This window comes from Dasypus novemcinctus, chromosome 3 (genome assembly GCF_030445035.2).
Source record: "Dasypus novemcinctus isolate mDasNov1 chromosome 3, mDasNov1.1.hap2, whole genome shotgun sequence".
Lineage (NCBI taxonomy): Eukaryota > Metazoa > Chordata > Mammalia > Cingulata > Dasypodidae > Dasypus > Dasypus novemcinctus.
This window is the reverse complement of record NC_080675.1, coordinates 98,386,350-98,397,434: the sequence shown is the minus strand read 5'-3', so window position 1 is coordinate 98,397,434 and position 11,085 is coordinate 98,386,350. Positions and strand designations below refer to the sequence as shown.

The 11,085-nt window shown below is 36.5% G+C and overlaps 1 pseudogene; it reads left to right on the top strand.

Annotated features, from left to right (window-relative positions):
- Positions 1-1,603: 1,603 nt before the first annotated feature.
- LOC101425119 (cysteine dioxygenase type 1 pseudogene) lies at positions 1,604-2,880 on the top strand (annotated as a pseudogene).
- The last annotated feature ends 8,205 nt before the right edge of the window (positions 2,881-11,085 follow it).

Genomic DNA, 11,085 nt, shown 5'->3' with positions numbered 1-11,085 from the left:
ATGAGCAGAATAAATATCTCATCCATAAATTCAAATAAGTAAAGATGAAATGCACATATATTCCTTACTAGATTTCATTATGTGCAGTTTAGTTAAATTTTAATTAGCTAGTATCAAAGTAATATAGCATTCACTCCATATATCACATTGGAAAAGAATGAAAAAAATATGGAATACTTGGAGATTTCTGTTATTTTAAGAAGTTTAAGGAAATAATTAAAGATTTTGCATTGTTTTTTATATTCTGAATAATATGGTACTTTTTGTCTTAAAAATTAAAAAAATAATATGGTACTTTTTGTCTTAAAAATTTTTATATTAATAAGAATTATATAGTCCATTTGGAGATCTAAGGAATGGAGTCTAGAAAAGAGACAGTTAACATTATTCCACATTTGAAATTAGAACTCCATACAAAAATATAGGAAAACCCTTGTCTATAAGAGAAGGAAATCCTAGCCTGTAATTGGATTCCTAAGAAATTTTGGCCTCATAGGCACTCTTGGAGGGGTAATTTCACTGATACTTCCAAGGTGTTTCATGAGGTTCTGTTGTCATATGAGTCAACATTAGGCAATTAAAAAATGAATTTTAACTGAATAAATAGTCCATTTAATAAAATAGTCATTTCTACTGATCTACTCATTTCAATAGAAAATTATTTCTTTAAACAAAAAGATAGAGACCATGTGTTTCTTGGGAAAGAGAGGAGATTTATGTCAGCATTCAGGCACCAAACCTCATGTAAAAGATTGATAGAGAATTAAAATTTATCTCTAAATTAACCCAAATGATTTTCTCATTTTTTCACAGATACAAATATAAGAAAATACAAAACATACTATGAGTTAAGCTTATATAATAAGCTGTTATCCATGAATAATATTATTTATCAGTCACATTGATCAAGGATTTCTGAAATGTATCATTGAATATAAATGCCATTGTCATCAATTGGAATTTTCTTCATATGCTAAAAGTTGTTTAGTTCAGTAATATATATTTTCTCATTTAGTATTTAGTATATTTCATGCACCACAAAACATATAACAAATTTTATATATTTAAATAAATCTATTACCTGTATTATACATATATAAATATTTATCTATTACATTCTAAACATGGGGTCTGAGAAATATTTTGAGAGGGAAAGGGTGCAATTTTTTTCCATTTAAAATTAAATGATATTTTTCCATTGATTTTGAGTAAATAACCCAACATGTTTAAAGGTTTTAAATAAAGAATGAAAGTAAGAAACAGAAAACAAAAAGGAAAAAGTCCCACATAGGATGAAAGAGAACATTAAAATTGCTAGCATGCATCTTTGGCATTTTAATATCATCACTACCAATTCATTCATGTTTTCCCACCAATCTTCCCATTGGGCAAAACTGTTTGCTGTAATCATAGTTATTCCATTTGTTAACAGTCTGTTAATAAAAAAATAAACAGATAAGCATACAGTAAATTATTTTGATTCCAGAAAAGAATACATTTTATGAATGTAGAAACTAGGCCAGGCTTCAGATACTGACTCTTCAGTTTTGGCATATCTGCCTTCACTTCTTTGTTTCTTAGTTTGTAGATAGCTGGCTTTAAAATGGGAGTGAAGATACATGGTCCAAAGATTGATGTGAGCAGCAATGTGGAGCGGGCCTTTGACATAATGGCAGAAGAGTGATTCCTAACTGTTACATGTATCACGTGTAAGAGATGACCAGGTGGAGGAAGAAAATCATGGAAAGAAAGCAGCTGTCTTCAAGTACTAATAGGCTGATAAAATAAGTGTCTCTGCAGGAGAGCGAACTTGGTCACTGGAAGGAGGACCCAGAAAAAGCTATCAACGTGGTTAGGACCACAAAAAGGCAAGTTAACAGCAAATGACATCAGGACATGACCAGAAAAACACACACGCAGCAGTTCTTGATTGTCAAGTAGTGGAGAAGTTTGCAAATAGCAACATAATACCAAAGGCCATGGAAACAAGGAGCATCATTTCAACACCACCAAATAGATGAATAAGGAAAATCTGAGGCAATTTTGCTGCTAATTGGTGTGCATCACATGTCCCGCGTAAGCCTGGACCCACAGTGTTGCTGGAGGGCTCTTGCAGTGAGATGCGAGCAGCCAGCATCGCTCTGCATTGAGTAGACCTAGGTGCTAAAGCCACACTCCCCGGCCATCCTGCATCCTGCACCAACTCTTCACTCACGAGGAGGTCAATGTTGAGGAAGTGCAGACCATCATGCAAGCCTACGAGAGCGATCCCGCCGAATGGGCAGTGAATGCCAAGTTGAACGAGTACAGGTATACTCGAAATCTTTTGAATTAAGAAAATGGAAAATTTAATCTGATGATTCTGTGTTGGGGCGAAGTATCCACTGCTTTGTGAAGATGCTACAGGGAAATCTAAAGGATACAGTTTGCCTTACCTGATAAAACAGTTCAATGATATGATCAAGGAGTCTGAAAGAATCCTGATGGAAAATCTGTGTGCCTGCATCCATGATTCCCTTGACTTGCATCTGGTAGAGAATATCAGCCATAATCGGAACCTGCTGCAAGTCTTCACTTTACAGTCATCTTTTGATACATGCCACTCCATTGATCAAAGAACAGGGCATAAAAACAAAATCAGCAGGACATCCTATAGCAAATTTGGAATCAGGACTCCATTCAAAAATTCATTGGACTTACCTTACTCACCTAACGTGGAGGAGAAGATGGTCAACCATCACACCAGAGAGCCAAGAGTGCCTACAACTGAAAGCAGGAGAATTGCATCCAGCATCCATGTGGAATCTAAGCCCCCTCTTGTTAGAGATGTGGAGTGGACACAACCATTCCAGGGTCCACATATGGAGGAATAGAGTATGGATTAGAGTGGACTTAATGATATTCTATTCATGAACTATTGTGATTAGTAATCGAAGAAAATGTGGCATTCGTGTGGAGAAAGTGGCCATGGTGACTGCTGGGGGTAGGGAGTGGGAAGAAGAGATGTGATGTGGGGGCGTTTTCGGGACTTGGAGTTGTCCTGGTTGATGCTGTAGGGACAGTTACCAGACATTGTATGTCCTCCCTTGGCCCACTGGGTGGACTGTGGGAGAATGTGGGCTCTGGTATGGACCATTGACCATGAGGTGCAGTGATGCTCAGAGATGTATTCACCAAATTCAATGAATGTCTCATGATGATGGAGGAGGTTGTTGTTGTGGGGGGAGGAGTGGAATGGGGGGAAATGAGGATATATGGGGACCTCATATTTTTTTAACGTAACATTAAAAAAATAAAGACAAAATAAAACAAAAACAAATTCATGTTCACTGGAGAAAAACTAAGGGGTACAAAACCCTCTAGAGTTTTACTTTAGGTCTGTTGAACATTTTGCTCTGGAGAGGAAGGTCTCCTACCATTTGCTGACCAGTAATATTCCTAAACAAGCTAATATTTAGATCTACTCTAAGGCAAATACTAATTGTAAGGCATTAAGTGAGCAAATAGTGTACTGAGCTACTGCAGAAGAAAAATCCCACTAAAGGAAAAAGTCTTTATGATTTTAAAGATTAAATCAAGTGCTCCCCTGGTTCTGTCCTCTAATGCTGTTGGAACCATACTGGGAATATCAGAAAGTGTTTTTATAGCTTTTGGAATCTCTTTAATTTCAGAACTGTGATTAGCAATACATAAAAACAAAAAACTACGGACATCAAATGCATTCCTTGCTACCTGCTGGACTAAATGTATGTGTCTTTAGTAAACTTTGTATATTAATATTTGTGGGGAATTTTTTTTAAATCTGTGGATTTTATTTTATTTTTTCAATCTTATTTTACAAATTCCTTTTATAGGAAAAATGGTTTTTGTACATAGAGAAATTTAAGGCATTTTGCCATTAGGTAAAGAAATGTGGTGGTGGGGGGCGGATTTAGAAAGTACATGTACTCAAATCTATAACAAAACAAAACATAAACTTATGTCTAATGTGTCCAGTGGTTACAGTCAAAGACTGTACTGCTATCAAAATTGCCAAATAATTTTAATAACACTGAATTTGAACCTCCCCCCCAAAAAAGAAAATCTGAGTGAAACAGTCTTCAAAAGAAATAGTCTTGTGCTCTACCAGAAAGTCAGCAATCATTTTGGAGCTAGCAAAGGAGGCAACACACATATCTGTAAAAGAGAGGTTTGCAAGTAGAAAGTAATGGGATTATGAAGGTAGGAATCTAAGGTCACAGTGATGATGATGAGAATGTTGCCCAGCAGGATTCCTGTGTAAAGTAGTAAAAATATGACAAAAAAAGAAAGTTTGGGGCTCCTGAGAACTGGAGAGTCCCAGCAACACAAATTGTTTCACCCAAGAAAATTTGCCCCATTCATCTCTGTTGAAGGGACTTAACTTCACTCACCTGAATACGAGAGAATCACAGATGAATCAATGAACTGAATGAATGTATGAGTTCCCAATTCATCTTCAGGATTTGGGGATTCTGCTTCTACTAAATTATATATTTAGATTTTCAGATATTTCTGTGATTATACAGAAAAAATATCACCCAACCAATATTAGACAAACAGTGTCAGAAATGGGACATTGACACCAAAACTCCTATAAAAAAAGCTGAGGCTAGATAAGTGGTTAATGGGGAGAGTTCCAATCAAATGACCAGTTCAGAGAGATGAATATAAGAAGTCAAAGCAACTAATTTACAAATGAAAATCAATATCTAAAAACTTGTTTCTACATCACTGAATGCAAGTCTCAATCTATAAAAAGTCATTTTTTCAATAAGTCATGTAAATATCTTTAATAAAAAATTGTGTACTACTATCAAAGAGCATCAGAATTTCACAAAATTGATGTTGACTAAGGGATGTTCAATGGAAAGAACACATGCTGTATATTTTACTTGAGGAGAGGAAAGGGAGAGGAGAGGGTTATAGGACAGGTTTCTGGAGAGCTGGTAAGGTTCCATTTATTGAGGAGATAAATTGTTTTTATTGGCTTTTTATGGTGGCCAAAGAAGTCGCATTTCTCCTTTCTTTTAATGGGTTCTAAAGAACTCCACCTTATAAAAAAACAAACAAAACTTGAAACACTCCTCTGTTGGCTAATATGACAGTTTTTGGTGTTGGTTTTAAGATAATAACCCTTTCTACAATTCCTCATTGATGGAAAGAAATTTTGAATACTATGTACATCTCAAAATACTGATATTTTCTTAATAAATTAGCATTTATATATTTAAAATTGCATTTTCTTTATGATAAAGAGTTATTTGTGTAAGAGAAAATCTTTAACTCTAAACTTTGCTCCCAAGATGAACATTATTTGAAGAATAAAAAATATATATGATTATTCCATCTTCTTTCACTGACTAGCTTGGTGAATGAACTTGAGCACTGTTTGTAAATAAACACATCTAATTTTTAGAAAGTAAGATGGTGTTCAGCAACAGAAACACTAAGTTTATTTATAATAATAACTAATTTTTGTGTTCATTCACTCTAATTTAAATAATTTAAGTACCTACTTTATCCATGGCATAAAGCTAGATACTTGGGACAGAGAAATTATCTGTTTAAGCTGGTACCTAAAGATCATGTACAACTGTGATAATCCTTGGTTCATTTTTAGGAGAAGTTCCTTCATTTCACTTCATTCCCAGCATATTCTTTCCCATATTAAATGAGTGTGCCAACACTCAATAAATGGAATGTTTTTAAAGATCGATAAAATTTATATGCTCAAGTGGAAATATAAATTGATTGGAATAAATGATTAAAGGATAAAATCACAGTTGTGTCATCACTCATCAGTATGAAACTGAACAGTACATTTAGCAATTCAGGGTTGGGACTACCAATATCCCTCCAAAAACATTGAAACTGTTCATAAAAGATTCAATAGTTGAGAGATCTTTAATTAATTGCAATGACAATACATGTAAAATATTCTTAATGAAGATTTATTTCAGATGAGAATTAGAATTTTTTTCTGACAATTAAAGTGCTGAAAGATGGTGTGGTAAGACCTAAACACAAATGAATTTTCTGTTTCTGGAGGTGCCAAGTAAAGCCAAGTTTTCATTTCTTGTAACATTTTAGGATGACTTATATATGCATAGAGGGATTTGCTAGGTGACTCTTCAGTCTCTCTTATAATGACATCCTATACAGTTATCTTCTTCCAATATTATTTCTGTGGAATATTATAAGTGACATGTAAAGTGAAATAGGTACTAGAGCAATTTTCAGATGTCATCAAACACTACCAGTTTCAAATTAAAGGCTGCAGAAACTTTCTTTCTCTGCCTGCTCCCTCATTCCTGCCTCCCTTCCTTCCCTTTTTCCACATCAGTCACTGTTTACAAGAGGCCAGAGACAACGCACTGCCGTTAGAAATATATTGATGGCTTGCTTTCACTTAGCAAGATGAATTGCAGACTGTGGACCCATTCTTTAGAATTAATGATGTTTGAAAAGTGATTATATGGGAGAGACAACAAGCAAGATTGTGGCAGAGTAAGGAGCTCCTAGAGTCAGCTCATGTTGCAGCGTAATTATTAATCATCCAGAGCTTTATAAAGAACCTATTTAGGGGCCCCAGGAGACCAGAAGAGCATCTTGCAACATCTTTGAAAGAATGGAAAGAGGAGACTGCTCAACTGCAGAGAAGATTCCTAAGTAGAGCAGTCCAGAATACAGAGGCTGGTGCCCATCCTCCACTGACAGTATAAGCTGCCTTGGGAGCTATTTCACAGCTAGAATTGGAAGCTCCCCTTCGCAAAAATGGGGAAGGAAGAGACAGTTGAGCACCAACTTCTGCTACTGATTAGTAAATTCTACAGGTTAAAGTTTAATCTTAAGAACAGCTAAAATTTGAACCTGCCCAAGTCAGAAAGAGGCAGGTGGCCACCATTTTAAATCTGCCCCTGGCACAAGGGGAAGCAAGGTGGGCTGAAAATCACAGTGTAGATAGGACCGATTTCTTTCCATCCTGATTGGATTGAAGCTCTAGCATAAGCCCCAGCCCCACCCTGGCAGGGAGGAAGCTGGGAAGACCTAGACCTTCCTTTCCAGGAAATACAGGCCACATTGCTGATCATCCTACTTTCGCAGCTCAAGCTACCTCAGGAGCTATTCTTTGACTGGAACTGGAAGCTCCATTTCCCAAAACGGGGGAGGAAGAGATGGTTGGCCACTGATTTCAGCTACTGGTTAGCAAATTTGTCGGGGTAAAGCATTACCCTATGCACAGCTAAACTTTGAACCTGTCCAAGTCAGAAAAAATGCCAGTAGCTGCAATTTTGACTCTGTCCCTGGCATGAGGTGATGCCAGGCTGACTGAATATCACAGTGACATTTGGGGCTGGTTTGCTTCATCCAGATCAACCTACAGCCCAAGCCCAGGCATCAGCCCCACCTTTAACAGGCAGGAAGTTTGCAGACAATGCATCTGCTTCTCTGAGTAACTGAAAGTACATTTGAATGGCACAGACTGAATAGTCAGAAGTCTACCAGGGCAACTTTGGTCATTTTGGACCCACGCAGCATAGATTGCTGCCTACACCCACAGGTCCATCACCACTCCAGGTAGGGGAGGAAAAGGCATGAAGCATCATCAGTGTCTCTAGGGAAATACAGCCTAGGCCTGCAGGACTTGGATTATTACACATGGCTGTGGCTCTGTCCCTACCCATAACAAAGGAAAAAATTGGGAATAGCTTCATTGGGCCCTGGGGCAATGAGCGCAGTTTGAGCTTCCACAGCTTATAGCACCAACTACATTCTTGGCTCCTACTACACAACTGGCAAGGGAGAAAGGGCAAGAAAGCCCTCAACTAAAGAGAAAAACTGCATCCAGAATAAATACTCTAGTAATCCAGATGCCAAGACACCTACAAAAAATTATAACCCACACCAAGAAACAGGTAAATATGGCCAAGTTAAAGGAACAAGGTAAGACTACAAAGGATATAAAAGAGTTGAGACAACTAATAGATATTCAAACAAACCTCCTTAATAAACTTAATGAGATGACTATAGAGATTAAGGATATTAAAAGGCTTTAGATGCAAACAAGAAGATTTGAAAGCATGCATAGAAAAATAGCAGATCTTATGGGGATGAAAGTCACAATAAATGAAATTAAAAATATACTGGAATCATGTAATAACAGATTTGAAGAGGCAGAAGAAAGAATTGATGAGCGTGAAGAAATGACCTCTGAAAGTGAACATTCAAAAGAACAGATGAAGAAAAGAATGGAAAAAAATGAACAAGTTCTCAGAGAAATAAATAACAGCAATAGATGTGTAAACATACACGTCATAGATGTCCCAGAAGGAGAAGAGAAGGGCAAAGGAGCTGAAGGACTATTTGGAGAAATAATGGCAGACAATTTCCCAACCCAATTGAAGTATATAGATATCCATGTCCAAATAGCACAACATACTCCCATCCAAATAAATCTGAATAGACCAACATCAAGACACAATCTAATCAAAATGTCAGACGCCAAAGACAGAGAATTCTGAGAACAGCAAGAGAAAAGCAATGCATAATATATAAAGGATATAGAGTAATATTAAGAGCAGATTTCTCATCAGAAACCATGGAGCAAGGAAGACAGTAGCAAGATATATTTAAGATAGTGAAAAGAAAAACTTCTAGCCCAGAATCTTATATCTAGCAAGATTGTCTTTCAATAATGAGGGCGATTTTAGAATATTCAAAGATAAATAGAAACAGAGAGTTTGTAACCAAGAGACAAGCTTTGCAAGAAATACTAAAGAGTGAGTTATAGCCTAATAAGAAAAAATAGGAGAGAGAGGCTTGGAATAGAGTCTAGAAATGAAGATTATATCAGTAAAAGTAACTAAAATAGTCAAAGGAGTGCTGAAAATAAAATATGAAAGATGAAACACAGATATTTTGAAATAAACTTTACCAATGATGCAAAGCACTTAATTCAGTAAACTGCAACTCATTGCTAAAAGAAATTATTTAAAAGGCCTAAATAATTGGAAGAACATTCCATGCTCACAGATTGGAAGACTAAATATCCTTAAGATGTCAATTCTACCCAAATTGATATACAGATTTAATGCAATACTGATAAAAAATATTCCACCACCATTTTTTAAATAAATGGAAAGCATGATTATTAAATTTATTTGGGAGGATAAGGGGTCCTAAATAGCCAGAAACATCTTAAAAAGGAAAAGCAAAGTGGGAGTACTCTCACTTCTGGACTTTCAATCATATTACCTAGCTACAATGTTAAAAACAACATAGCATTGGCATAAAGACAGAGACATAGACCAATGGAACCTTATTGATTATTCAGAAACAGACCCTCATATCCATGATCAAGTGATTTTTGAATAGCCTGTCAAACACACTCAGCTCAAACAGAACAGTCCATTCAACAAATGTGGCTGAGAAAACTGGATATCCATAGTCAAAAGAAGGAAAGAGGACCCCTATCTCACACCTTATCCAAAAATTAACTCAATATGGGTCAAAAATCTTAATATAAAGCAAGAACCATAAAGCTTCTAGAAGAAAATGTAGGAAAATATCTTCAAGAACTGGTGGTAGGTGTTGGATTCTTAAAGGTGATAAGAGGAGGACTAAGATGGATTTATGATATTTGATGTATGTAGAAGTTTTAATTAACTTTACTGTATAAGTATGGAAATGTACAGATTAATGGTAACACACTATAGTGAGTAACAGCTGGTTTATAAATGAGAACGTGGTTGAAAATGCTAGTCTAGGGATGTAAATGCAAATTGACAGAAAGCTAGAGAATAATCTAGAGACGAAAAGCACAGTAAACCCAGAGGTGGATGAAAATGTTTGATGGGAAAGAAGCAAGAGTGTCCTTTGTGAGCTAGAGCACTTATACACCTTTATGGCAGGGTGATGGGAATGTGAAGAAGCATGAGAAAATTAAAACTGGAGTGGCCTATGGACTGTGGTTAACAACAGTAATTTAATATTCATGTATCTATGGAAAAGACGTACTATGGCAAAGATGTGATAATGGGGGAGTATGGAAAAAGTGTGTCAAATATACACTATGGAACTGGTAATAATTTGATGATATTATTTCATGATCTGTAACAAATTTTCCACCACAGTGTGGAGTGTTGATAAAGGAGTGGTGTATGGGAGTATGGGAATTCTGCTCATGTGCATGATTGTTTCGTAAGTTTACAACTTCTGCCATAAAAATATATTTGCCCTATATAGTGCAGTGTGTTTTACTGGAACAGTGACAAGATGCTCAAAGGTGGCTTCAAATATGTGTTAAATGTTATACATAATTAGGTCACAGAAGCAGATTCTTAATTTCATTTAGTTATTTTATATTTATATTCTCCTTCTTTAATAAAAAGCAATCATTCTAAATTATAAGTTTTACAACTGATAGACAAATCATGCACCTTCTCAGACATTCAATTTCTCTTCAAAACAAATAGGAGGAATTTATCCCTCTGAACTCTGATATTCCATGATCCTCTGCCTTATGAAAACATGATCACAAAAATCAAATCTATTCAATGTTTAAAATAATGTAACAGATAATACTGGGAAGATGGCATTTGAATGGGTATGGCAGAGCTTGACTCTCTCACATAAACAATGGAGGAAGGGCATAAAACTGTGAGAGGGAACTGCATTGGAGATCTGAAGTCCAGGAGTGTGCTGTGCATAATTCAGGAGGGACAGTGACTTAGTAATGAAGAGGCTGAATCAAAGAGGCTGAGTTACTTGACCTGCAACTGGAAAAGGCACATCTCCCCCACCCTCAAGGAAAATAGCCCTAGTATAACCAATGGCTCATTGCAGCCAACTGAGAAGGGAAAGGAGGTCCTCTCTGGAAGGAAGAAGCATCTGGCAGAGGGCAGAAAGTGCTTTTTCTTGGGTGACTTTGGTTCACTGAACCCACTTTGAATCCCAGCTGTAGCCAGCCCAGCAAGTGGAGAGGAAAAGAGACAAGTCTGTTGGGGAGCTGCAGGGCAATAGGTGTGGGATCTGCACCTAGCAAACTCAGAGGGAGAGAAGTGT